Source organism: Peromyscus leucopus, chromosome 9, assembly GCF_004664715.2.
Source record: "Peromyscus leucopus breed LL Stock chromosome 9, UCI_PerLeu_2.1, whole genome shotgun sequence".
NCBI lineage: Eukaryota > Metazoa > Chordata > Mammalia > Rodentia > Cricetidae > Peromyscus > Peromyscus leucopus.
In genome coordinates, this window is record NC_051070.1 from 100,663,689 (window position 1) to 100,690,516 (window position 26,828).

Consider the following 26,828-nt stretch of genomic DNA (forward strand, 5'->3'; position numbering starts at 1 on the left):
ATGCTGAAGCTCTTTTTATTGTCAAGATGGCCTTGATTTTTTAGCTTAGGACCAAAAGCAGATCTCCAGACCAAGGTCCCTGTTGACTATATTCTACAGTGCATTCATTGCTTCCCCCAATTTAATATCATTTGTGAATTTACCATCATGCACCACTGTTTAACTTCATAAAAGGAGAACATTCATTCAGCCTGATTTGTTCCTTAGAAATCCACATCATTCCTGAGTGATCTCAGTTTTTATTTTTTTTATTCTTCCACAAACCACTTTTCATTTTCCCCTAGGTCAATGTGCTCTGTCATCATTCCCTTGTTGAAAATCATCTGTCTTCTGAGGTCCTTGCAAACACTCCAGGATTCTCATTTCTCTAGGTCTGTGGAGCATGTTGTTAGCTGAAAAGCCTCTGGGTATCCAGATGCATTCTTTCTGGGACCATAGAGCTGAGTTTAGACAGTTGAAGTGTGAAAAGCTCTTTCATCAGCCCATTCTTTCCACACTTTGGAATCATAGAAGAGTTTAACAACAATATTATCTTTCACATCCACTGTTGTAACTTAAGCAGCCCAAGCAGAAGATGGAACAATGTCTTTGTGCAATTCAATGGGACGTTACTCAGGAACTTTGTGTGCTCTTAGATTTTCATAATGGGTTTTCAGCTGCTTCTGGAAGTTAACTGCAGTTTTCCAACTGTGGCTATGTTCTTTTGTTATTTTGATGTTTTCCTCTCCCCTCCTCTTCCTCTTCCTTCTCCTTCTTCTTTGCATATGTATGTATGTAGAGTGCATGTTTAAGTGTGTGTGTGTGTGTGTGTGTGTGTGTGTGTGTGTGTGTGTCAGGGCTACATGCTTGTGGAGGCACAGAGTTAATGACTGGTTTCTTCCTCCATTACTCTCCACTTTATTTACCAAAGGTCTCTTCAGATCCCATAGCTCATAGGCTAGATAACCATATTGCCTCAGCCATACCCTGTCTCTGCCTTCCCAGGGCTGGGATTATTGGTGGCTGCCATACCTGCTTACCTTTCACATGGGGACTGGGTATCTGGATCCTGGCCCTTTTACCTGTGCAGTAGAGACTTGATTCACTAAGCTGTGTCCCCTGAACTTGCTCTGTTCTTGCACGCCATTACTTCTGGTGAATAGTTGTTGCCCTCTGCAAAAGTTTAATGTATTTTTCATGTACCTTAAAAATAGCTCCTCACTTTATTTATGACTATATTGCTATGTTATATGGATTCTGCTCTGTTCTATATTGGAATTATTTGTGATTGCATAATTGTTTTCTACTTTTTTGAAAGGCTAAACATTTTGGGTCATTTTTTCATTTTTTTAGAGAACAAAGACTTTTAATATTTTCATAGCTTATGTTTTATGATTTCTGGAGGATACCAGGTTTTTTTTCTTCAGGCTTACTTAATAAGATGGATTTGTTTCAGAACAGCATTCTTTCTTAGTCATCCTCTGTGTTTTAGCTACTCATCTAATAATGTGTAAATAATTTTTTATAATATACTTGCCTCATTAGGCTGCTAGAAGAATTAGATGGGTATTAGAAGAGCTCTTCCATAAGTGGGCAGACTGAAAACCCAAGGGCATTGCTGGGCATTCTTTATTGAGTGTGGCTTACTATTGCTGCTATTACTGTGATCCTCATTTTCATTGGAAAACAACATTCCATGCAAACAGGAAGATTTCTTTTCTGCCCCCTGCAGCCAAATGTTTATTTTCCATATGTTCTGTCTCAGGCTAAGTCACAATTGCAATTTTAATGAAGAAAATTGCTACTTTAGCCAGTTGATACTGTTGGAAATATGGTGTTAACAAGGGCAATGGGAGAAAAGTAGGGTTGAGAGTATATGGTTAGAACCTAAGTAGGCATTGCCATTGTGTCTAATCTAGAAAAGAGTGACTTGGCTTGCAATGGGGTGAACGAGTGAATGACAGATGGAGAAGGCTGGAACTAGCTCAAGGAATGGGTTAGGTAGAGTAGGATGTCTGAATTGATCCTTTGAAAGATAATAATAGTTTGGGAGCTTCCCAGCAGGTTAGCATTGATTTGGGTAGAAAATAGATGATTTGGGGACTGGAGTAGTAGCAAGAAAATGAGTGGCTATCACGGTGGTCTTGGTAAAAGACTTTTCACATGGACTAGGGTAGTGACAGAAGACTAAGCCTAAATGTTTTGCTTTGACATACACAGTTAAAGGTGATGTTCATGCAGAGGTTCCTATAGAAAAGGCAAGTACAAGGGGGCTAGGCACTAAGAAAAACAAAATTTGACTAGAAGGTATTTGTGTGTGTGTGTGTGTGTGTGTGTGTGTGTGTGTGTGTGTGTGTGTGTGTTTGCGTATTTAACTTGTTTAAACTGTTACTCGTGGAGGGAGACTAATGACACAGACCAGATTTAGAGCTGGAATTTGGATTCTTGGTTTAAGACCTGTTCATCTTGAGGCACTGTTAAGAGCTAGAGTGGGTATGTGTTCCTACAAAAAGTGACACAATTTGAAGAGTTTTCTAGCTTGCATTTTTCATCTGTTTCACATCTGACATTTTATTATTGAGAGTATATTATAATTTCATTAGTTTCCATCCCCTTGCCTTCCTCCAAACCATCCCATGTATCCTTCCTTGCTCTCTTTCAAATTCATGGCCTCTTTTTTTCAATAATTGCTGTTACATGAATATATATATATATTTTATAACCTTCTCACATTGTGGTAGTGTCATACAGACCTTGGCAGTTACCAGCAGGTCTCTAATTGGACTTAAGGCCTCTCTAATCCATGCCCAGTACTGGAAACCTAACAAACTACCCAGGGCAGGTGAAGTAATGGATATTAGAGGAAAAATCTATAACCACCACTTTACTAAACCATCACAACCCCAATCACATTATGTGTTTGTCTTTATAACCACACATAAGTGCATTTTAAACTAATTGTTTAAATGTTGTTGGTAGTGCATGCTTTAGAATACAGAAGCTGCCTTTAATTTTATGGGGCTTAGATATTTGAGGTACTCTTTATTAACATACCACCCAGTACTCCCACAAGACCTAGTTGTTTCCTATCCATGCATGACAAGAATTCTGTATCTTGGAAAATGACCTCAAAATTACTTTGATTGTTTATGAATATGCAGTTACTGTTAGGGATGTGCCTTGTGTCAGTTACTTGTCTTGTTTATGTGACACAATACTGCAAAAACACAAATTAAAACAAGGAGTTTATTTGACACATAATTTCGCTAGATATAGTTCCTCACTGCAGGGAAGGCCTGGCATCAAGAGCAGGAGTCAGTTGGTTGCAGTGCATCCCCAGACAGGAATCAGAGAGCATTGACTACTGAATGCTTGTGATTTGCTCACTTATACCCTTTTATTCAGAGCAGTGTAGCTGAATGTTTTCCTGTGTCCCACCCAGTCCACAGCCACTCAGACCCAAGTAAACACACAGAGGCTTATATTAATTAAAACTGCTCAGCCATTAACTCAGGCTCACTACTGACTAGCTCTTACACTTAAACTCAGCCCATTTCTCTTAATCTATATGTTGCTATGTTTTTCATTTTCCATGGCTTTACCTGTGTCCCATTACATGTTACTCCTTAGGTGGCTTGCTGGCATCTCCTGACTCAGCCTTCCTTTTTCCAGAATTCTCCTTGTCTGCTTATCCCACCTATACTTCCTGACTGGCTACTGGCCAATCAGCGTTTTATTAAACCAGTGTACAAAAGCATTTATTCCCCAGCAGAGCAGCACTTTAGCCCATGGAATGGTACTACCCAAATTTAGGTTGGGTCTTCACACCTTAGTTAACCTAAGCTAGAAAATCCCTCATTAACGTGTACACAATTTTCTGCCCATGGTGATTCCAAGGCCCTGCCAATGTTACAGTCATTATTAACTATCACCTTCTCCTTAGCAGTGGGCAACATAACACACCTTCTTTCTCTCTCTATTAGCAAGTAACATCTTTCTTACATGTTATCACTTGGTACAACCATGGATATTATAGTGACTGTTTCATTTGAACTTCGGCATGGTCAGTACCTTCTTCTTATAAGGCTTATAAATATTTCCATGAGCCAGTGAAGCAAGCCTGTGAATTAGTGTCCTATAGCAGTTATTAAAACCAACCACACCCAATTCTGTGGCAAACAGTCTTACAAAACTGATTGAGGCACCAGGAGATCTGAGTTCTCATTCTGATTTTATTATAAGCAGTTTGACTGGCTTTATTCAAGTGCTTTTTCTTGTTCTAAAGACGGGGTTTACTTGCTCCATTTGAGCTCTTGATCCAGGGTTCCATCTCATAGGACATACACTAGGTTGTAGCAGAAATGCTTATTGCCTATTGATCCAAATTTGGCTGCAAACCCATGAGTGTTTCTTGGCATGTGAGCTACTACACTGCAAGGAAGAATGGCCTATTGGCAGTGCCTTAAAGACTCCTGGAGAAGTGAGGGAGGAAGACGTTAGTTGTAGCTATGGAAAGCCAGCCCAGCTGTTTTCCTCTCTAGGAAGGAAGATGGAATCCATAATTATAAATTATGTTCTTAGATAGTAATAATATTTAGATATAAGGTACTCAGCTTCTCACTCAAGGAGAACAGAGATAACCTTGGCAAAGATCTATCTATCTATCTATCTCTCTATCTATCTATCTATCTATCTATCTATCTATCTATCTATCTGATACTTTTAATAGTCCAAATACAACATCATTTTCCCTTCTTAGTTTTTAGTGTCTCTCTACTGTATTCCAGGCTGGCTTCTTGGTCCTCCCTTTTCTTGTCATACTTCTTTGTGGGTTTTTGTTTTGTTTTTTAGGACAGGGTTTCACTGTGTTGTGTAGCCCTTGTTGTCCTGGATCTCGCTCTGCAGATTGGGCTGTCCTTGAACTCACAGAGACCCATTGGCCTCTGCCTCTCGAGTACTGAGATTAAGTATGTGATACCACTGACTGGCTTTGTTTGTTAATGAAATGCTCCATGTCTGTCTTCCCATTGTTCATTGGTCTGAAATTGGGTCTCTTTCCCTTTACTTTAAAATCCATATTGAATGAGTGACCTTTACACCTTTGTGTACTAAGAATTGCCTATTCTGATAATCTAAACATTTCTAAACTCCTAGCTAGTGGAGTGAATGAATCATTTATTTTCCCTCCTACAGGGCTTCTTCAATTAACATTTTTAAGGTCAAAATAAACACTGGTATCCTGCAGGGGGACATTTGGTGGTGGTGGCAAGTGATAATCTGTAAATGATTGACTGTCCCCTACTTCATTATCTATGTTTGCACTTCTCCCACTAGACAGCAGGTAAAATACTGGTTCTCCTGTTCCTCATCTTTAGCTTCCAGCAGTCAGCAAAGAGAAACCTCCGAAGCAGGAAGATGTTCAGAGATAAGCCAAAATATCCAGGTTACTTTAATAGTAATAACAATGTGGCCCTTGAAGAGTTGAGTCTTGAGTACTTAGCAATGTTCAATGAAGACATACCTCAGGAAACCAAGTCACTATTAAGAGACAGACATAAGAGGCAACCTAGTGAAAACACAGGACACTCAGCTTTGGATGGCTTTAAAACATGACTTAGTGCTAAGAATCTTGTTCTTGTTCTCTCACATGGAAATAGCATCCCCATCACAGCTGTTTGGGAGCCTGGAGCTGTAGATCTGGCTGGTCATGAATACCACAGATGCTTCTTCCCTGCACAAGGGAACTGCTGAGAAGAATTACTGTGACAAGCTTTTTAAACTTAGTACGTGTTCCTAAAACTTCCCCTTGAAATAAAACCATGTCAGGTAGTGGAGTTTATCCTTGGAATGTATCAAGATTTGTGTCAGCAGATATTATTTCCAGAAAAAAATGCTTTTATTTAGTTACCAATATTATGATAGTCACTTCTGCCCTATCAATTTGGTTCATGCCAAATGCTTCAGCTTTGAGTCTTACTACTATGTTTTTATCAGAGAAGCATTAGGAGGCATTTTGGCATTTGGCCAAATCATTGCTAATCATGTCAATTAGCCAACAGGAGAATTCATTTACTTTTGAGCAAACAGCATGTGACACTTTTAGCTAAAGCACTAGTATAGAGTAAAGCTTGCCATAGCAGAAACCACATAAAGTCACCAACAATCACCCCTGTCCCTGACTCCCTCTCTTTAGGCACCACCAGTCCCAAGAGAGCATTCATTTTTGACCAGCTCTTGGCCAAGAGATGCTTTCTGCTACACAGAAAATGACACCCTCTGTAGCCTCTTGTGGCAGGACCTGAGGAAGTGCTAGCCCACCCACCTTTACTGTTTTTTGATTGAAGTGATAGTCTGCACAGGCCTTTCTATTGTGACACATAACTTGCTTCTTCAATGAGACTATTAGGAAGACAGTTTCTTCTAAGGGCACTTCTGCCTGAAACCATGCTTTCCACCTCCCAACTTTCCTGTTCAGCAAAAAAAAAAAAAAAACCAAAAACAAAACAAAAAACTGAAACAAAACAAATCCTCCAATTCTATAAAGGGTGATGCAGCACAGTTAATCTGAATTACTTTGGACACTGAATACAGAAAGAACCTAAACAAAAACACAGAAACAACATCTGCCTAGGTAAAAATCTTTTTCTTTTTAAAAAGAATCATAACTACCTATTTTAGGATTGCCATTGTGCTTAAGAATGTACTCTGTACTATAGTAAGAGTAAATGTTAATTACCAAAGATTATAAAGTGAAGGCAAGCAGAAATAAAAAAAGTCCAAAATTATATTTATTAAGAAACAGATTGATTGTTAATATTTTGAGGTCATGCTTTCCAGAAATTTGTACTGATTGCTGTAAAACCTGCTTCATTCGTTCATGCTATGATGGAGTTAAGTAAAGAGAATATTCAGCAGTTGATGACCAGGGATATGCTTTTTGACAAAAGGCCTCAATGCTGTCATGATGAGGTGGAGCCCTTTTGTAAGACTACAAATGGGGAAGGCCATTTACAAGTAAACCAGATGGCAGGATAAGGGCATTCTGTGGAGAGAGAACCGAAGATCCCCTGCATCTTTAAGAACCATGTACCCGAAGCTATGGGGACTTTGCATGATAAGATAGAAGGTTGGACGGTACCAGACCTTCAGGGGCCCCTTTTGGGTAGCTGTGTTCATTTAACTTGATGTATTGTGTCTGTCCTCCCCTGGTCAATATTCTAAAGGCAATTGAATGTGGTACTAAGAGCCTGGCAACGGAGTCAGATAAATCTGGTGTGTAAACTTATGCAAGCTAATTAATGTCTCCGAGGCTTAATTTCCAAATCTTTAAAGTGGAAATGATTGCACTTTCTACCAGAAGGGCTGCAGGGAGGAAGGTCAGATAATATGTGGGAAGCAATGCAGAAGACGGCACCATCTTTAATCAGTTTTATGGTTGGATTTATTCAAGGTACATTGATGGAGTAACCAAGGGCTTCCTTAAGAAAGGTTAATTTAGCAGAGGCTGTGATGGAGCTTCAAATAAAAAGCAGTGGAAGCTGCAATTCTTCCCCCCTCCCCATCTTTGGAATAATGAGCTGAGGAGTGCCATTGACTGGTGTTTTCATGCAGAGCCAAATGCTATTATAGTCCTAGTGTTTATGATCTTAAGGCAGAGGTGAGGCTTTTCTTACTCTTTCTTTCCTAGTCTCACGTAGTAACTTCTTCCCAGCATCTTAAGTGGAGATGGTCAGCAAAGGCACCAAGGCCGCTGTGACCCTCAGTCTCTGCTTTTCTAAGACAGATACCACAGTTCCTCCAATTTCAATGGATATATCCTTTAAAAGATGTTTAAGCCATATTGTCACTTTTAGGAAAGGAAGTTCAAAGTCTGTGAGATATGATGGTTCCCTTAAGTGAATAGCATACATCTGCAACTTCTGTGGCCAGTGGTAGGTAGACTATCTAGGGTTGCTTCTAATGTGACACACTAGCTGCTACATATATAAAATATATTGTGTGTGCATTTCAGTAGCTATTAACAAATTGTTAGATTCTCTCTGATTCATGAAATATAAGGAATTTATTCCTGTTTATATTTTCATAATTGACATATATTACTCTTCTAATGAAAACATCTTTAGATATTTAAAATTATATTTTAAATTGTTTTTACACTCATTTTCATACAACTTTATATTCTCATTTCACATTTCCATTCCCACATAACATGCTCGGGTGTTCTGTTAGAAACTTTAATAATAAAATTACTGCAAATAGGGAACCCTAAGAGTGAATGCAGAGATTGTTCTAAAGCATGCAGATTGCTCTCTAGAGACTTGAATTGGACTCTTCCTTTGGTTATTTACTAGGTATAAATTCTGGCTTTACCCCCTCATGCACAGAATGAGGGAAATGATGTCTCCCTTAAGCAATTTGTAGGTTATCTTATGATTCAAACTAAGTATAAAAGTAAACTATGAGCACAAATACCCACAGCTGATTATTATTATGATTCATTATTTTTATATCCTGTGAAGGCCCCAGTTTTGTTTTTATTGAAGGTCTTGTGGGCAATTGTCTTACATTGGGGTAATTTATATTTTATTAAAATGGTCTCACCCTCATTAATGGACTATTCCCTTTGAAAATTAGCTAATAAAATTTATGGCTTTTTGTGGCAACACTGGGATATATGTTGTCCAATTCCTTCATAAAAAGGTCTTTTCATGTATTAAATATCAATCAGACCTGGGACTATTTGCTTTTCTATCCTCCCCTTCCAAGGGCCTATTGTCTGCTAAATGTGCTTGATATTTAGTGTTAAATATTAAACATCTCTACTTATGGCTGCTCCTGCCTTGGAGAGACCAGGCTCTACAAGTTGGCAAAAATGCTGACTTTCTTCTTGGATGTGCAGATGCTTACTGTAAGTGTGGAGCAATTAGAACATATTTTAAATGTTCTTTATGGTAGTCAACCCACCTCTACATACATCTTTGCTATATATTTTCACAATACAACCAAAACATCAAATAATATTCCATTATATTCTGTGTCCAGCTGTGGGGTTGTTCTTTCTTTTCTAACGCCTCTGCAATATGCTCTACTTGGCATTATTGAACATAAGAGTGTTCATTGATCACCATCAATGGTCAGGAGAAAATGACAAGACAACCTCTTGCTGGGATCAACTCTTAGGGAACCTGGAGTTATCCAGTGATTCCTGGGAGCTCTTGGGAGTCTGCCCACTGACCCAGCTTCACTCTCTCTGATGACACAGGAAAGTCTCATGATAATCTTCACAATGTCTCTGAACTTTGGTGAGTCACAAATCAGAGGAGCTTAATGATTCTAGGAAATGCATATTTCTCTTGTCCAGGACAGGGAGCTCTTGTCTGTCCAGCAAGGTGAGCAATTCCACCCATTGGTAGACCAGTAGCCATATGTAAATTACATGAACAAGTTTATTTCAGCAGTTTATCTATCATATTACATATATTAAATATGTATAAATTTGTATTAAAATATCACTTCAACATGTAATCAGTGGAAAAGTGTGATTAGAATACTTTATATTTTCTGAGTTTTCAGTACTCATTCTAGCTTTAGTTTAGATTTGGAGTTTATCTGAATTCAGATTCACCACATGTCAAGTGCCCTCTTGCTTCCAGTCCTAACAGCCATGGACAGTAGAAGTCTAATTTATTCTAGTTTGTGCCTTAGAGAAATGGTTATTTCTTTTCCCCTCTGTAAATACTAAGTGGACATCTAACATTTCCAACATTTCCATTGTTTCAGCTCTGTGGCCATATAGATTGACCATATAGATTGAAATTTGGTCAAAAGCAAAAATCCTAATAATAAGAAGTATAAAGGAAGTGACTTTTTAAAGGTCTATGTGTCATATAAACAACTGGATATGAGTTTTGACACATTAGAGGTAGAGCTTCATCCAACTTTAAATTCTAGGCTGGATGGAATATAAGTATTGGCATAGTTGGGCTCTAAGTAACACCACAAAGAATTAACAGTCACCCTATAAGAGCAACATAGGCCATTGGAGAAAATTAGTAAATTCAAGGTACTTCCACAAAAGTGAGTGTGCCATTTAGGTGTCAGGTACAGAAAAAAAAATGACTATAAGCAAATACTTTGGTCCAGGAACAGATCATGCCAACCACAGACCTTGGTTTCTGTTTGTATTTAGACACCTCATTTTTGGGCATCTCCTGACTTGCTTGACTAACTGGTGAAATGTGTTGTCTTTCTGCTGAGTGATGTCTCCTTATGGTACTTAATGTTCTGATACATTTTCAAATTCAGTTTTCATAAAAAGTCTCAAAGTGGAGACTATGAATATCTTCATTTAATGAATGATAGAATTTGAAATGTAGTACTATTAAGAATGTGGATGCTGGCCCATGCTGATATTTCCTGGAGGAATCTAAAACTTTGGTACAATTCTGGCCCATCCTAAATCTTATATTTTTAGTTTATACTGCTTGCCTAATTAGATAATATAGTGGCTAAAAATATAAATAACGAGCCACAGATTGTAAACATATCCGGGTTAATGGAGAAGCTTAATAATATGTTGTCTAATTTTTGCCAGGTTAGATCAAAATTAAATTATTAAGTACACTTAAATCATTTAACTTATTCAAGAACCAATTCAGATCCACTTTACATTAAGAGTTTCCTACTTCAAGACCCTCATTTGAAATTCATATCTCCTTCCCTTGATCTCCATAAACAGTTTACACATCTCAGGGTGCATAATAAACCTCCTTTGTTTATTGCTACCAGTGAGCATGTTTTATCTGGCTTTTCTCTATAGCCACTCCTGTGTCTTCAGAACAAAGCAGCTGCTGCAAGGGCTGTTTTCCTGTGTCTTATGAATAAGCTGAATGGTTAGATGGATAGTTAGGGGAATGATGGATGACAGGAGGAAAGAAAATACGTCTGTGCACTTCAGAATGAGAGAACCATTTGTATGAATTATTTTGAGAGTAGATTTTGGGTAAGGCCCTTTAGTTATGACGACAACCATGCACAACTATTTGAGAGGGGGAAAGGACATGAACAACTGAAATGATCACCTGCTTGAGGTGGTAAGTGTTCTTGCTCCCTGTGCACAGGCTTACCATCTACCATGTGCAGTTTGTCTAGGATTTCACAGAAATAGCTTCTAATACATTATTAGGAAATGTCTTTTCCCAGTCCCCTTCAAGCTGTATCTGAGAGCATTGGTCATTGCATAAACTAGTTCTTATCAGCTTTGGGGAGGATAAGGCGTTTCCATAACTAATGTTTCAGGAAACAGGGACATGTTTACTTCCTTCTTTTTTGAATGTGTTTTAGAGAAAAGTTGCCAAGTGATAGATGCTGAGTTCAAAGGAAAACTATAGGTTGATGATGAAAGAGAGCTTTGCACTGGAATATCTGTGACTTTTGCCATCTGACTTTACATTTGCTGTATTTAGAATGGTTCTTTATAGTTAGGACAAGGTGTACAGTTTTCCAGTGTTTGATTTGAAGGACTGTGGCCCTTCCCCCTCTTCTGCTCACTTCAGTTTTGGTGTTGATGTTATTCAGTTGGGTTTTCCTTCTATCATAAAGGCAGATGAAACACTAATGTAATCTGTGACAGCATTTCAGGATCCTCATGGCAAGCACTCTCTAATCTTTTTTGGATTACATGCAAAAGATGTATAAGACACCACCCCCATTAATCCTGTTTTCTGGATTTTTCTACTTGTAAATGGTTTTCCCCAGGCTATGCATTAGAAGGGAATGATGCTACATAAAAGTGTCCCGTCTTAATCATCACAGTCCTTGTAAGAGGAGTGTGTACCCCCTCTCTTTGATTTCATTAGGAAATTATTTAAAATGCATAGGAAGGCACTGTAGCCAGGCATGAACTGCCGGGAGATTTGTATCCTTTGGTCTTACTAATAGTGTGTTATTAATTTTCTTTGGTGTTTTTACCTGCTGCATTTAGTTTCATTGACTGTGTCCATAACTCTGGATTTCTTTTTATGCACTGGCATGTCACGAATCATGAGTAGTGAATTTAATGCTTATATTTCACCTTTCAAAGAAGTTTGGGATGCATTTAGTACTTACTCATGTGGTACTTATTTAGTACCACTGCCCTTTGACTTATTTCACTGCACTAACTGTTTTTGTGTTATTACTGAAACACGCATATAAACATACATATAAGTACATCATATAAACTTTGCTCTGGTTCAGTTATATTACAAAGCTATCCTATTCCAATTGTTGCTTTGAGGGGGCAGTAATTGCAAAAAAATGCTCTTTTTTTAATCAAACAGGAATCTGTTGAATCATTTTTGGGATCAGCTGAGGAGTTGTCTGGAAAGAACTTAGCCAAAACCTTCAAATGAAGAACACTTTCTAGGAAATATAATGTGCCACAGGGATAAGGAGAAATGTGGATTTGGGTATAGGGTAAGATACAGGGGTCAAGGTTAGTCTTGTGGGTGTGGATATGCTGTTGTCCCAGCAACATTTATTGGAGACATTGTCCTTCCTTGTTAGCATGTTTATAGCATTTTTGTTCAGAGTGCATTTGCTATGAAAGTGTAGATTTATTTCTAGTCTTGTTCCATTGGTCCATATGTTGGATCTCTTATTCTAGTATCATACTGATATACTTACTGTCACCCTTTAATGTGAATAATGATGGCTCTGGATTTGTTCTTTTATCCTGAGACTGCTTTGGCTATTTAGATCACTTTTTGTTTTCATATAAACTATAGGATTGTTTTCTTCTAGCTTTATGAAGAACTCTTTGGTATTTTCCTTTTTATTAGTGAAAATGTGAGATTTTAAAAAATAAGACAACATATTTCGTGTTAGCTTTGATGAACAGTCAATAAAGAAAATTAACCTATACCCAAATGGCATGTTTAACAATAAAAAAAACTAGACAACCACAAAAAGTAAAACCTTCCAGCAAACAAAAGCAGGATTTGTTTTAACGGCACAAAGGTGCCCTGCAGCAGATTCTGCCTTTACTGGTATGTCTTCTATTACCAAGTTTGTGACAGGCTGGGCTCTTCATGGGCAAGAAGGTTAAAGAATGACAGGACAGTCACACAGAACACCACACTGGCTAAGATCCTCAGGGTCCAGTGCAGAGCTGACTTTGTGCATAGGAGGTACATGTATACGGGTGAGTAGGCAGGCAGACACTATTCAAAAGCTACTCTGCCCTGGATTCATTGAATAATGTTGGAGAAACTTTGGGCTTTGTTTTTTATTTTTATTTTTTAATTTTAATCTTTAAATTCTTTAAATAAAAAAGTTTTATTTCTTGTACTTAATTTTTAAATAACAAGGTCATTGAAACTCATGGATGCTGCAAAGAACCTTATGCAGTAGTTAGGTAAAACATCCAAGCAGTTTTTATCCATACATACACAAAGCAGCTTTATTTGAGATTTCAATTTTCCTCTTCAGTTTGAACATGGAATATTAGGGAGCCTTTTGCATGTCAAGGTGCAGGAAGCAGAGATCACCTTTCCATCCTACCTACATTTACCTGCTAGAAGTAAAATTAGATAAGTATAAATGATTATCATATATATGTGTATATATACATATATATGTACACAATGTAACAAGAGTGACAGACTTGAAATTGCAATCACCAAACAAACCCAGGATAGCTGTTGTTCCCTTTAATTGGCAAATACAGCCTAGAGGACATTGTCTATGACTGGGGAAGTCATCAAAGAGGAGGTATGGAGGCTCTTTCTTTATTAATCTTTTTTAAATTTAGGTTTTCTAAAGTACTATCTAAAGGTATATATCTATATAGCTCATTTTACTCAAATGTGCTATCTCCCTCTGTTCATCCTCATCTGAGGACGGGCTCTTTTAATTCGCTATCGTGGACATAAGGAGCTCCTAGATGAACAGGCTGTGATCTGCAGTCTCACTTTCCATGGACTGGTGCTTTGCTTCAGACCTCTGGGGATCATTTAACCTTGTTAAAAGGAACTGAGAGATCTGGGGATCACACTGGCTGTTTATGTGCTGGCTGTGGCTGTGGATTGTGTGACTGTCGTGGTGTTAGTGTGCCCTTGTGTTGTGAGCTATCTCTAGTTGTTGCTGTGCTGCCTGTGCATGGTGCTGCTAGAGTTGCATCTGCATCTGCAGTTGTTGCAACTGAGAAGTGGAAGAGTCCAAGCAGTTAAGCTTTCCCACTGAAGAACATCTCACTCCTCATAACTGAGATAACAGCTATAGTACCCATGGCTTCTCTATTGCTTAGAGTATGAACTCTGAAAAGAAGAGATCCACCAATAGAACTGCTCATAAAGTACATGCTTCACCTATGAGCATGAGGTCCTTCTAATTCCCAATCAGGGTGAAACATTTTAAGAACATCTCAAACACCACTAGATTCATCTAAATCTCTATGATCTCAGTGTTCAATGGTCAGGTGAACTGCAAAGCCATCTTTGACATGATTAGGATTGTCTTCAGGTAATATAGCACATATTGAACAAATTACTTCTGTTGATGTTTCTGTATGTTCAGAAGTAACATGTTCTTGAGGAGATGTAGCCACAATAGGAACAGGTAAAAGACTGTGGCTGCTCTACAGAGAAAGCTTCCCCACCAAAGTTGAAATCAAAATCTACCCTTGTGTTGGGCGGACAGTTGTATACTTTGTTGTTGCTTCAGTTTCATAAGATACAAAAAGATCCATAATCATAGCAAATTAAACACTTACTTCTGTGACCTCAAAAATTTTCGTTTAAATATAAATCACAGCTAACACCTTCATGTCAGTACATCCTAGTCCTGACATTGGTGTCATGGCCCCACCTTGGCTCCTGGCAGCAATGTGTCCCCACATCTGGCTTCCTGCACTGTCTAGGTTTTGTCCCAAGGCAGGGTGGTCAAGGCAGAGGGGAGGCCATCTTTGGTATTTGGAAAGGAAGGAAGGAAGAAAGAAAGAAGGAAGGAAGGAAGGAAGGAAGGAAGGAGAGAGAGAGAGAGAGAGAGAGAGAGAGAGAGAGAGAGAAAGAAAGAAAGAAAGAAAGAAAGAAAGAAAGAAAGAAAGAAAGAAAGAAAGAAAGAAAAAGAAAGAAAGAAAAAGAATATTTCTTTTGGAATTTCATCATGTTTATAAATCTTTCAGGCAACACAGACATTTTAACAGTGTTAATGTTTCTAGTCTATGATCATGGGAGGCCTTTCTATTTCTTTGAGTCCTCATGAATTTCTGTTATTAGTGCTTTGTGATTTTCATGGTAGAGGTCTCTTACTTCCTTGGTAAATTTATTCCTAGATTATTTTTAGTGGTTGTGAATGAGATCCCTTCCATGATTTTTTTCTCTGTATTTGTTATTGATGTATAAAAATCATACTTACCCCCTACAAAAGTTACTCAAAGTGAATAAAAGACATCATGTAAGAACAGAAATTAGGAAATTATTAAATGAAATCATATGGTAAACAGTACAAGTCATCAGTATAGACAATGCTTTTGTTTGTTTGATTTTGTTTTATAAGATGCCAAAACCATAAATAACCAAAACAAAGCAAGTGATTGTACATGTTAGAAGAAACAGTAAAAAAAAAAAATGAAAGGATGGTTTACAAGATGGTAGACTTTTTTCTCAAATCATTTACTTGACAAATAATTCATATTTAGAATATATAAACAACTAAATAACAGCAATAAAAGCCAAATAATCCAACCACAAATGGACATTCCTCAAAAGAGGATACTCAGAAGGCCAATACATTTATGAAAATGAAATGTTCAGTTTTATTAGTCTTCTGTAGTGTCAAAATACAAATTAAAACCACAAAGAGATATGACTACATCTCAGTTAGAATATCTGTTACCAAAAGGACAAATAATAACTGATGTAGACAGGGATGCAGAGAACAGGGAACCTTTGCACATAATTGTTGAGAATATGGATTAGTGTGGCCATTATGAGACCATTACAGAAGTTCCTTTAAAAACTAAAAATAGAACTACTACATGATCCAGCAAGCCTGTATCTGAGTCTTTAGTTAGAGGAAATGGAATCTGGATAATAAAAAACGATACCTCTGTTTCAACGTTTGTTGTCACATTTTTCACAATTCACTATTCACAGAGCTGGAATACTGCATCCAGGTCCATTCATGGCTGAATGAGTGAAGAGAATGTAGTATAGACTGAATAGAATATTATTCATATGTAGAAAAGAATGGCATCCAATAATTTGCATAGAAATGGATGGAACTAGAAGATACTATGTTAAATTACAGACAGAAAAATGAAGTATATATTATCCTATGCTATATGTGGATGTTATAAAGTCTATCTGAATATAGGATAGTGATCACTAAAACTTGGATGCTGTGGGAGGAAAAGGAAAGAGACTGATAATGAGGACCCAAGCAGAAGGAATTCAATCATGTTTTGTGTAGCTTAGTGGAGGAACTATGATTCACCACAACATATTCAATATTTAATGGAAAACTATAGAGGAACAAGGCTTTCAAACATAAAATAATGATAAGGAGATGGAAATATAACCCTTATTCATTTAGAACACAGTGAAAATGGGTACTTAAACACCACAGTGTCTTTACATATGTGTACAATTACTATATACTAATCTATACTTACAAAGTTATTTATTTGGAAATGCTAGCTGGTTGATTGTTACACATTTTATGTGCGCATCAAATTATGTGTATACCATATATTAGGAACTCAGAGTAGTGTTGTTTGGATGTTTTCATTACTATCATCATCAAATTTGATATTGCTTCAAATGATTAATATCTGGTTTTGAATAAAAACATATTATGTGAATTTGTGTGTATGTGCATATTATAGATGAAACACACCATTTTTATTTTAAGGGAAAAAGGATTTATTTTGGCTTACAGTTTGGGGGGATAGAGTCCATCATGGTGGGGCAGACATGGCAACAGGCATAGTAGTAGGAGAAAGAAGCTGGCTAATCCCAGTGCACCTGCACACCGAAGAAGAGAGCAAACAGCAGGTAGAGTCAGGCTATAAAACCTCAGAGCCCTCTTCCAGTAAGGGACTTCCTTTGATAAAGCTCCATCTCCCAAAGGCTCTGTAATCTTCCCAAATAGTGTATCTTAAGATGTACCTGGCTCATTGCTTACACAGACTTTGCAAATTATTGACACACCACATGCCTCCAAATTGACATTAGGTGAGATATGATGTTAAAGAGATTTAAGATATCAAAACCAAGACCACCAAAAGACTGAGGATCTAGTTCCTCTTAAAGGACCACAAGATGATCTAGAAGTGCCACCAAGGGATTCTGTTTGACGGCCAATTTTTTTTATTAAGAAAATATTTTCATTCATTTTACATACCAATCAAAAATCCTCCTCTTCCCTTTTCCCTCCTCTCCAGCCTCCCCCTCCCTCAGTGCACCCCCCCATTCCCTCCTACAAGAAGTACAAGAAGGTAAGGCCTCCCATAGGGAGTCAGCAGAGCCTGGTACATTTATTAGAGGCAGGTCCAAGCCCCTCCTCCTGCCTCAAGGCTTTGTGAGGTGTCCCATCATAATAACAATAAACTTGTATTTTAAGGCAGGCCTCCAGGCAGAATGCACAGCAAGCACTGGATGACAGTTGGATTATGTTAAAATACAGAGGAAGCTAATGTTGTATGGCCTAATGTATATGCATCTTTAAGGAAGGGACATTTGGCTTCAGTTTTACAGAGTTAGACAGGGAGTACCCTGGGAAAAGGAGGGTTTCATGAGAGATAGTCTCTTGATTGCTCTCCTACAGTAATCTACTACTACTATAGTCTACTAAAGTAGACCAGGTAGACTCTTAAAGTTGCCACCCCTCATCCCCAATACCCCTCAATTGAGCAGATCAAAGGCAAAACTCATTGAAGTTGATTCTCTTTCTGTGGTACCTTTTGCATTCATTCCTGGCCCTGGCACCATAATCTCAGCTCACTCTTACCTTCTAGTCTTATTCCACCAGACTTTGGATCAGAGCATATCCAAGCTTAACAAATAGGACTGCTTATCTTTAAAAAGTAAGTAGTCTATGACATTATTTTGCCTTAGACTTTTGTTACTTTTCTCCCCAAATAGCACTTACTTCTCTAATTTGGAATAAGATGAAATTCAAAGGTTCTGTATTTATTCCAACCCAAGAGTGCTAACAACCATATTATTTTATATATACTCCAAAATTTTAATACATTGTATGCATAATATTAAATATCAGTATATATGATATTTTATAAGACATAGGATTTTTCATCCATAATGTGCTTTATTCAATTCATAATTTATTAACACCTTTTCATTATCATATACATATTCCAATAATAATTATTTAATTTTTGGATGAAGAGAAATTTGTTCTTTTCATATTCTTGCATTCATTTCTGCATATGTTTTCCCAATGTCTTATAATGTATGATGGTCAGTGGCTAAATGTTTTATACAATGACAATAACTTTTAGAATAATTTCTTCCATAAAGTCTTTTGGTCTAATTATATCTAAATCACTTATCTCTCAATATATATCCAAATTGTCCTGAGATGTTATTACCTATGTCAGGTAGGAATGTTTGAGTACGCCAATTCCTAGACTCTGCTAAGTTAGTGCCAATACTTACTACAACAAACAAGCAGTCAGTAAGTGAATGCCTTGCTCCTCCGATGAGAGGGAAATGGAATTCCATTAGATCATCAGTCTAATTTCCACTAATTTAGTTACTAATGAGCTTTATTTTTCTTATGTTTAACTTTTTTGTTGTTTATTTATATTTTCTTAATTGTGCTTTGTGAGCTCATATTGACCTGTGTTGTTTTCGAATTACTCTACCTTATTATCTAATTGGAGATAGTTTCCAGTGCATATTGATAGTAGTGACTCCATCCCTGCCATAAATACCACATGGCTTTGTTTGGCTTTGGTTCTCCTGGTATTTGTATTTTCCCTGTCATTAGAAGTCTTATTAATTCTCATATGATTTATGACTTGCATTATTTTTGTTACTGCATATTTTTATATTTAAGAATTAATGTCTCCCCCAAGTACTTTTTATGGAGATGTAGTATTTAATGTATAATTTTGATTGTTTACATGCATCTAATCTGTTGTATATTCTATTTACTCATGATTAGTAACTTTATGGTTAGCTATAATTATTGATTTAATAAAACCTAGAATCATTTGGGGAGAGAGCCTTAATGTGTGACTATTTACATTGATTGGTGTATTTGAAATTTTCTTTGGCCCACTAAGAAACTCCCAAATAAAGACATGGACACTTATTATTAATTAGGTATACTTGGTCTTAGCTTAGGCTTGCTCTGCTGGGTCTTTTAACTTAATTTAACCTGTTTCTATTCATTTACATTTTGCCTCAGGCTTTTTACCTTTCATTTGTTCTGTATGTCCTACTTTATTGCTTCCTCTGTGTCTGTCTGTCTGGCCCCTGACATCTCCTTATCATCTCCTTTTCTTTCTCCTCAAGGCTAAATTTCTCCTTCTCATTATTACACTACCTGTAAGTCATGCCTTTATCTCCCTTCCTTGCTATTGGCCATTCAGCTTTTTATTAGACCAATTAGGTGCCTTAGGCAGGCAAGGTAAAACAGCAACACATCTTTACATAATTAAACAAATGCAACACAACTTTACATAAACAAGTGCAATTTATCTTGACATAGTTAAACAAATACGCTACAACATAAACAAATGCAACACATCTTTGCATAGCTAAACAAATGTAACACATCTTTGCATAATTAAACAAATGCAGCACATCCTTGCATAGTTAAACAAATGGCAATGGTTATGTGTGAAGGGTGTCTTAATTAAGTTAATTGGTGTGGAAAAAAGTCCATTGTGTATGTCATTATGTAGACAAAGGGGTCTGAATGTTGTAAGAATGGGAAATAACCTATAAACATGGACAAGAAAGCAACTAAACAAGTATGAATGCATTCATTTCTGTCTGCTCATGACTATGGATGTAGAGACTAGCTGTGTCAAGGTCCTACTGCCTTGACTTCCATGAAATTTTGACTGTAAGCTGGAGTTGTCTTGAAATATAGCAATATCTTCTTCTAATTAAAGTTGTTCATCTTTGTGGAAATTTTGCACCTTTCCTTCATACAATTAGTTTATATAATTAGCCCTTTTGTACTGCATTCTTTGTGTTTCTTTTTTTCTTTACTCTACTTTTCTGTGTAAATGGAATACTGTAAGTACTAAATTGTCCAGGATACTATTAAAGAAAATGCCTATAGTTGTTAGTTTACTATATATGTTAAGTTAAATAAATGTTGAAATATTTTAAAAGGCTTTCATTCCTTTATTAGATTATATATAAGACAATATATACAATATATGTGCATGCTTTTTATAATTAACTATGAGATACTTTAGAATCCCTTGTGATTTGCAATTACATTTTTAACAAAATTTTCTTTTGCATTTTATTTCATTACATGATTCTTTGTGATTTAATGTTTCAAGATTTATATTTATACTTATAGGGTAAAGTCAATGTTACTTCTGTATCTTTTGTCTTTGAAGAGGTCAGATTAGGTATCAATTAATACTGGTTTCTTACATAAGCTGAAAGCCATTCCATCCTTTTCTTCATTCTTGAGTTAAGAATTTACATCCATTTGATTGGAAAGTCTTTTCCCAGCCTTTTAATCTGAGATAGTGTCTGTCTTTGAAGTTGAAATGTGTTTCTTGTATGCAGCAGAAGGATGGATCCTGTTTCTGTTTCCATTCTGTTAGCCTGTGTCTTTTTATAGGTGTATTGAGTCCATTGATATTAAGGGATATAAATGACCAGTGATTGTTAATTCCTATTATCTGGACTGGGTCCTCTGCATGGGTGGGACAGTTGTGTAGCTTGGTCTATTTGAAGGGCTCCTGACAGTGGGAATAGAATCTATCCCTGGTGCATTAACTGGCTTTTTGGAGTCCAGTGCCTATGGTGGGACACCTTGCACAGCCTTGATGCAGTGGGGAGGTGATCAGCTGAATGTTTTGGGCTTTTCTGACTCCCCATGGGAAGCCATACCTTTTCAGAGAAGGGACTGGGGGATGGGTTAGGGAAGGGGAAGGTTTGGGAGGAGCTGGAGGAGGGATGAAGGAGGGATCTGTGGTTGGTATATAGAATGAATAAAAATATTCTTAATAAAAAATTAAGAAAAAGAATTTAGATTTACCTATAAAGATTTACTCTTTATTTTTAGAACGATAATTATTAAAATCCTGTTTGAAAACCTCAGTTTTATTTCTTAAAGAATTACACGTGTCAGAGTCTTGCTTGAAAATGTTCTCTTGGATAGCATGGAAGGAGAGGAAGCAGAAAAATCTGAAGCTTAGTGAATGGGGCTACTTCACTCTATAGCACAACACATTTTGCAATAATTTCTCTAGTGATGAAAGAGCCTATTGAGTGCATCATGCTTGCAAGGCTATTTACCTTTTTTCCTGCCTCTCGTAGTTTGTGTAATTTACATTTTGCTATGAGATATCCTGACATTTTGGTATTTCTCACATGTTCACCTCTTATCAAGTTTCTCATGTGTCATACAGCACATTCCTATTTTATCCCTTAATTACAGTAGAAGTTTGACTTTTAGAGATCATCATTAGAAATCATATTTCTGAACATATCACCCACCTATGTATATGACTACTTTACTTCACTTCTTCAACCAAACAGAATTTCTTATATGGCAGGGTGGACTGTCTTTATGTACTGAGCCCATCCTCCTTGTTGACTCTCAGCTGTTCTCTGTGTTCTCTGCTTGTTTGTCCACACTCCCCAGAGACAGTGTCTCTACCCTGGCTGACAGATTTCTAAAAGCATTCAGCCTCTCCTAGATACTGGATGCCCACATAATGTTTCCTTCTTCAAGCCTTTCTCTAACTCTCCTTTGTCTCTATATTCTATCCTTCTCTGCCATGTTACATTTTGTTGAGACTGATATTATATTTATGGCACTATATTAGGTTTGTATATTTGCAAACCCACCTTGTTATTTTCTTCAGCTGCAGTGTAAGCAGAGTCCTGGCACCCAGGAGTCACAAGGAGAATATTTATAGGGTGTGTGTGCTGTCAAAGGGGCTGTGTGCCAGCAGTTTCATTGTATGTCTCAAACCCTGAGTAGAAGTGCTAATTACTGTTGAATGGATGCTGAGTGCATGGAGAATACATGATAAATTTGCAGTCAAGCCTGTCAGACCCCAGTGGGATTTATGGAGAAAAGTAGTAGGAGGTAACTTGGGGTCATATCATCATTTAGTATGTGAGTGGGAGACAGGAGATCTGGGAATGCGAATAACAGAGAGAGGGCATGTTTCTTAGTTGTATGGATAGTATAAGCTAGCACTCTTTAGCAGTTACACCAGCAGCATGTTTTCTAATTCATGTTTTAAAAAGAAATATTTGTTTCAAGATGCCAGATACAACTTTTGGATCATATTTGAATCAATTCATCATCATATATTTTAGTGTTATTTTTAATGATAACATTATAAAATCATTTAGAAAGATAGTGATCTGAAATCCCAAACTGTATATGCCAACCAGGCTAGGGCTTTCCTCTTTCTTTCCTTCTGAATTGTACTCAGTGCTTTGCAAGATCCCTTCTGGAGTTGAGCTACATCTTTTGATTTTTTTTTTGAGTCAGAATCTCTCAATGTGGCCATGGCTGACCTGGAACTTGCTATGCAGAGCAGGCTTACCTCAAACTCACATAAATCTGTCTGCTTCTGCTTCTGCTTCCTGAGTGCTGAGATTAAAGGCCTGTGCTACTATGTCCAGCTAACTATAATTTTAGTGCCCTGTACCAGGAAGCGCTTTGAAATATAGGAGCACCAGAAATGTTCCCTTCTGTGGGCTTGGTTTAGATAGCATGTAGATAAGTTATAAAAACTTTTTGTTATGGTTTTGTGAGGCTTTGAACCATATCACTTAAGTATGTAAACTTCTTCCTCATTTGTAAATCTTTTTTTAAAATTTATTTTACAATACTATTCAGTTCTACATAATAGCCACAGATTTCCTTGTTCTCTCCCTTCCTGTCCCCCTCCCCTCCCCCCAGCCCACCCTCCATTCCCACCGCCTCGAGATCAAGGTCTCCCCCGAGGACTGGGATCGACCTGATAGACTCAGTCCAGGCAGGTCCAGTCCCCTCCTCCCAGATTGAGCCAAGCATCCCTGCATAAGTCCCAGGTTTCAAACAGCTAACTCATGCAACAAGCCCAGGACCTGGTACCACTGCCTAGATGCCTCCCAAACAGATCAAGCCAATTGACTGTCTCACCTATTCAGAGGGCCTGATCCAGTTGGGGAGCCCTCAGCCTTTGGTTCATAGTTCATGTTTCCATTCATTTGGTTATTTGTCCCTGTGCTTTATCCAACCTTGGTTTCAACAATTCTCGCTCATATAAACCCTCCTCTTTCTCACTAATTAGACTTCCAGCGCTCCACCAGGGGCCTAGCCGTGGATATCTGCATCCAGATTCCTCAGTCCTTGGATGGGGTTTATGGCACAACGATTAGGGTGTTTGGCCATCCCATCACCAGAGTAGGTCAGTCCTGGCTGTCTCTCCACCATTGCCAGCAGTCTTTTGTGGGGGTATCTTTGTGGATTTCTGTGGGCCTCTTTAGCTCTTTGTTTCTTCCTTTTCTCATGTGGTCTTCATTTACCACGGTCTCCTATTCCTTGTTCTCCCTCTTTTTTCTTGATCCAGCTAGGATCTCCTGCCCTCTTTCCCCCAACCCTCGCCATTCATTGCTCCCACTCATGTCCAGGCTGTTCATGTAGATCTCAGCCATTTCTCCGTGTCTTTCTTGGGGTCCCTTTTTCCAGGTAGCTTCACTGGTGATGTGAGTAGTAGTTCAGTCATCCTTGTTCCACATCTAGCATCTTCCTATGAGTGAGTACATACCATACTTGTCTTTCTGAGTCTGGGTTACCTCACTCAGAATGATTTTTTCTAGATCCATCCATTTGCCTACAAACCTCATGATGTCATTGTTTTTCTCTGCTGAGTAGTATTCCATTGTGTATATGTGCCACAATTTATTTATCCATTTATGCCTCCAGAGGTTGTTTTATTGTACAGGATTCTTTTGGCTATCCTGGGTTTTTTGTTTTTCCATATGAAGTTGAGTATTATTCTTTCCAGGTCTGTGAAGAATTGTGTTGGTATTTTGATGGGGATTGCATTGAATCTGTAGATTGCTTTTGGTAAGATTGCCATTTTTACTATGTTAACCCTGCCTATCCATGAGCATGGGAGATCTTTCCATTTTCTGACATCTTCTTCAATTTCTTTTTTCAGGGACTTAAAGTTCTTGTCATGTAGGTCCTTCACTTGCTTGGTTAGTGTTACCCCAAGGTATTTTATGTCATTTGTGGCTATTGTAAAGGGTGATGTATCTCTAATTGCCTTCTCAGCTTCTTTGTCCATTGTATATAGGAGGGCTAATGATTTTTTTTGTGTTGATCTTGTATCCTGCTATGTTGCTGAAGGTGTTTATAAGCTTTATCAGTTCCTGGGTGGAATCTTTGGGGTCACTCAAGTATACTATCATGTCATCTGCAAATAGGGAAAGCTTGACTTCTTCCTTTCCAATTTGTATCCCCTTAATCTCCTTATGTTGTCTTATTGCTCTGGCTAGAACTTCAAGTACTATATTGAATAAGTATGGGGAGAGTGGACAGCCTTGCCTCGTTCCTGATTTTAATGGAATTGCTTTGAGTTTCTCTCCATTTAATTTGATGTTGGCTGTTGGCTTGCTGTAAATTGCCTTTATTATGTTTAGGTGTGTTCCCTGTATTCCTGATCGCTCCAAGAGTTTTATCATGAAGGGGTGTTGGATTTTGTCAAATGCCTTTTCTGCATCTAGTGAGATGATCATGTGTTTTTTTTTCTTTGAGTTTGTTTATATGGTGTATTACCACTTGTATTGACTAATATAAAAATGGTTAAAGATATATGAAAGATACGCAACCTTGTCTTAATTATCAGCTACATGGGCTAGACAATCAAGAGTGAAACATTATATAAAGGGGTTCAGAAACAAAGATAGAAGGCACCTTTATCTAATTTAACTGTCTTTATTATGTGTAGAATAATATGTGGTTATGGAATCCCACTCCGTGGTTGGAATTATATGAAAATGTTTAGAAGTAAGGCCACATCTTTTGTATTTCTAGGGCAAAAAATGCATACCATATCATGGGAGTAAACTATAAATGGTTAGAGATTTATATTTGATTCTGAATAATTGATTACAATATCATATTCCAGTGAAAAATTCAAGATCCAACATACTGAAGTTGTTCATGCAAATAGAAAGTGCAAATTCTAATTAACTGTCCTGTTCTTTTCTGGGAGGAGTACTTTCTCTTGTCATTTCATGAGTATAATGGAAAAGTGCCTCCTGGATTTGAATTAGCTGGGTAATTCTTGACTTTGGTCAAGCCTTTAAACTGGTGGGAACTTTAATGGATATTAATTAGTGTGAAAGCTTTTTATTCTTGGAGGGACCTTTCTTTTTGTGAAAAAGAGAAATCTATCTTGATTGACAGACGGATCCCTCTGTTTCATGTTTTATTGTTTTTGAAGAAAGGAGCTTTGATTTCCTGCCAGGGAGCTTTCATAAAAGGACCTGGGCATGCTGAGCCCTGATTAAACATCAGGGAGAGGTGATGGTTCTTTTATGTAGCTCTCTCCTGAATGGTGAGGAAGCCAAAATTACAGTGACTGTCAGAGAGGTGTCTGCAGAAGGACCACATTCTGCTACAGGAAAAACTGACACAGTGAAGAAGACTGGGTGCAAGTACTGTTACTTATAATTCTATGAATATTTAAAGAACATCTATAAAAGTAAGGGTCAGACTACTGCTTCAAAACACAGAATACCAAGTTCTTTCCTATATTGCTGGTGAATATTGACCTACATTACTGAAGCCTTTTTATAAAAATAGATTTTTTTTTTTACTTTCATTAAATGATCCTACTAACATTAATAGATATGAAGGTATTATATAATATAGCAAGTAAATAATTAAGCATCTTATTTTGTCTTAGATTTATTGTTTATTTTCAAATTTTTCCATGAGACATTCTTATTCATCAATTTTCTCTTCCAGGACATTATTATTCATTAATTGTCTCTTACAGGATTAATTATGGAATTAAATTTATAAGTAGACAAAATAAACTGGTCTCAAAGTGGGTTCCTGGAAGTTGCAGAAGCTCAAGTTTAATCATTACATGTAGCCAGGCTCTGCCTTCTTCTAGTCATGTTGCCTTGGGTGAGATGTTTTACTCTCTGGTTCTGTGAACACGGGAAGGAAATAATAGTACTTACCTGGCAGAGGGATTTTGAGGACTCAACGAGACAATGAGAAAGAACACCCCACATGCTCTGGGTCTTAAAGCACTTTTGGGTCAACCATATTATAATATAATGCCTCCAAACAGAAATAACTAAAGACAATATAATTGAGGCTTGAGTCATTGTTGTTACAAAGAGACAAAAAAAAATTATTGGAGAATTTGGGGTCACTGGCAGTCTTTATATGGAGGATGGAAGAAAAGAACATAATCTTTTATATGTGTCTAATTTTACCCAGAACATAAGCCAAGGAGTAGATTAAGAATTTTTTAGAAACAGAGCCAGGCAGTGGTGGCACATGCCTTTAATTCCAGCACTCGGGAGGCAGAGCCAGGCGGATCTCTGAGTTAGAGGCCAGCCTGGGCTACAGAGTGAGTTCCAGGAAAGGCACCAAAGCTACACAGAGAAACC

The 26,828-nt window shown here is 37.5% G+C and overlaps 1 protein-coding gene and 1 pseudogene across 9 annotated transcripts in view; one reads left to right on the forward strand and one right to left on the reverse strand.

Moving 5' to 3' along the window:
- Nrg3 (neuregulin 3) overlaps positions 1 to 26,828 on the forward strand; it is a 1,038,176-nt gene that overhangs the window by 26,818 nt on the left and 984,530 nt on the right. The gene's annotated exons all lie outside the window — the stretch shown is intronic.
- LOC114702578 lies at positions 13,721 to 14,795 on the reverse strand (annotated as a pseudogene).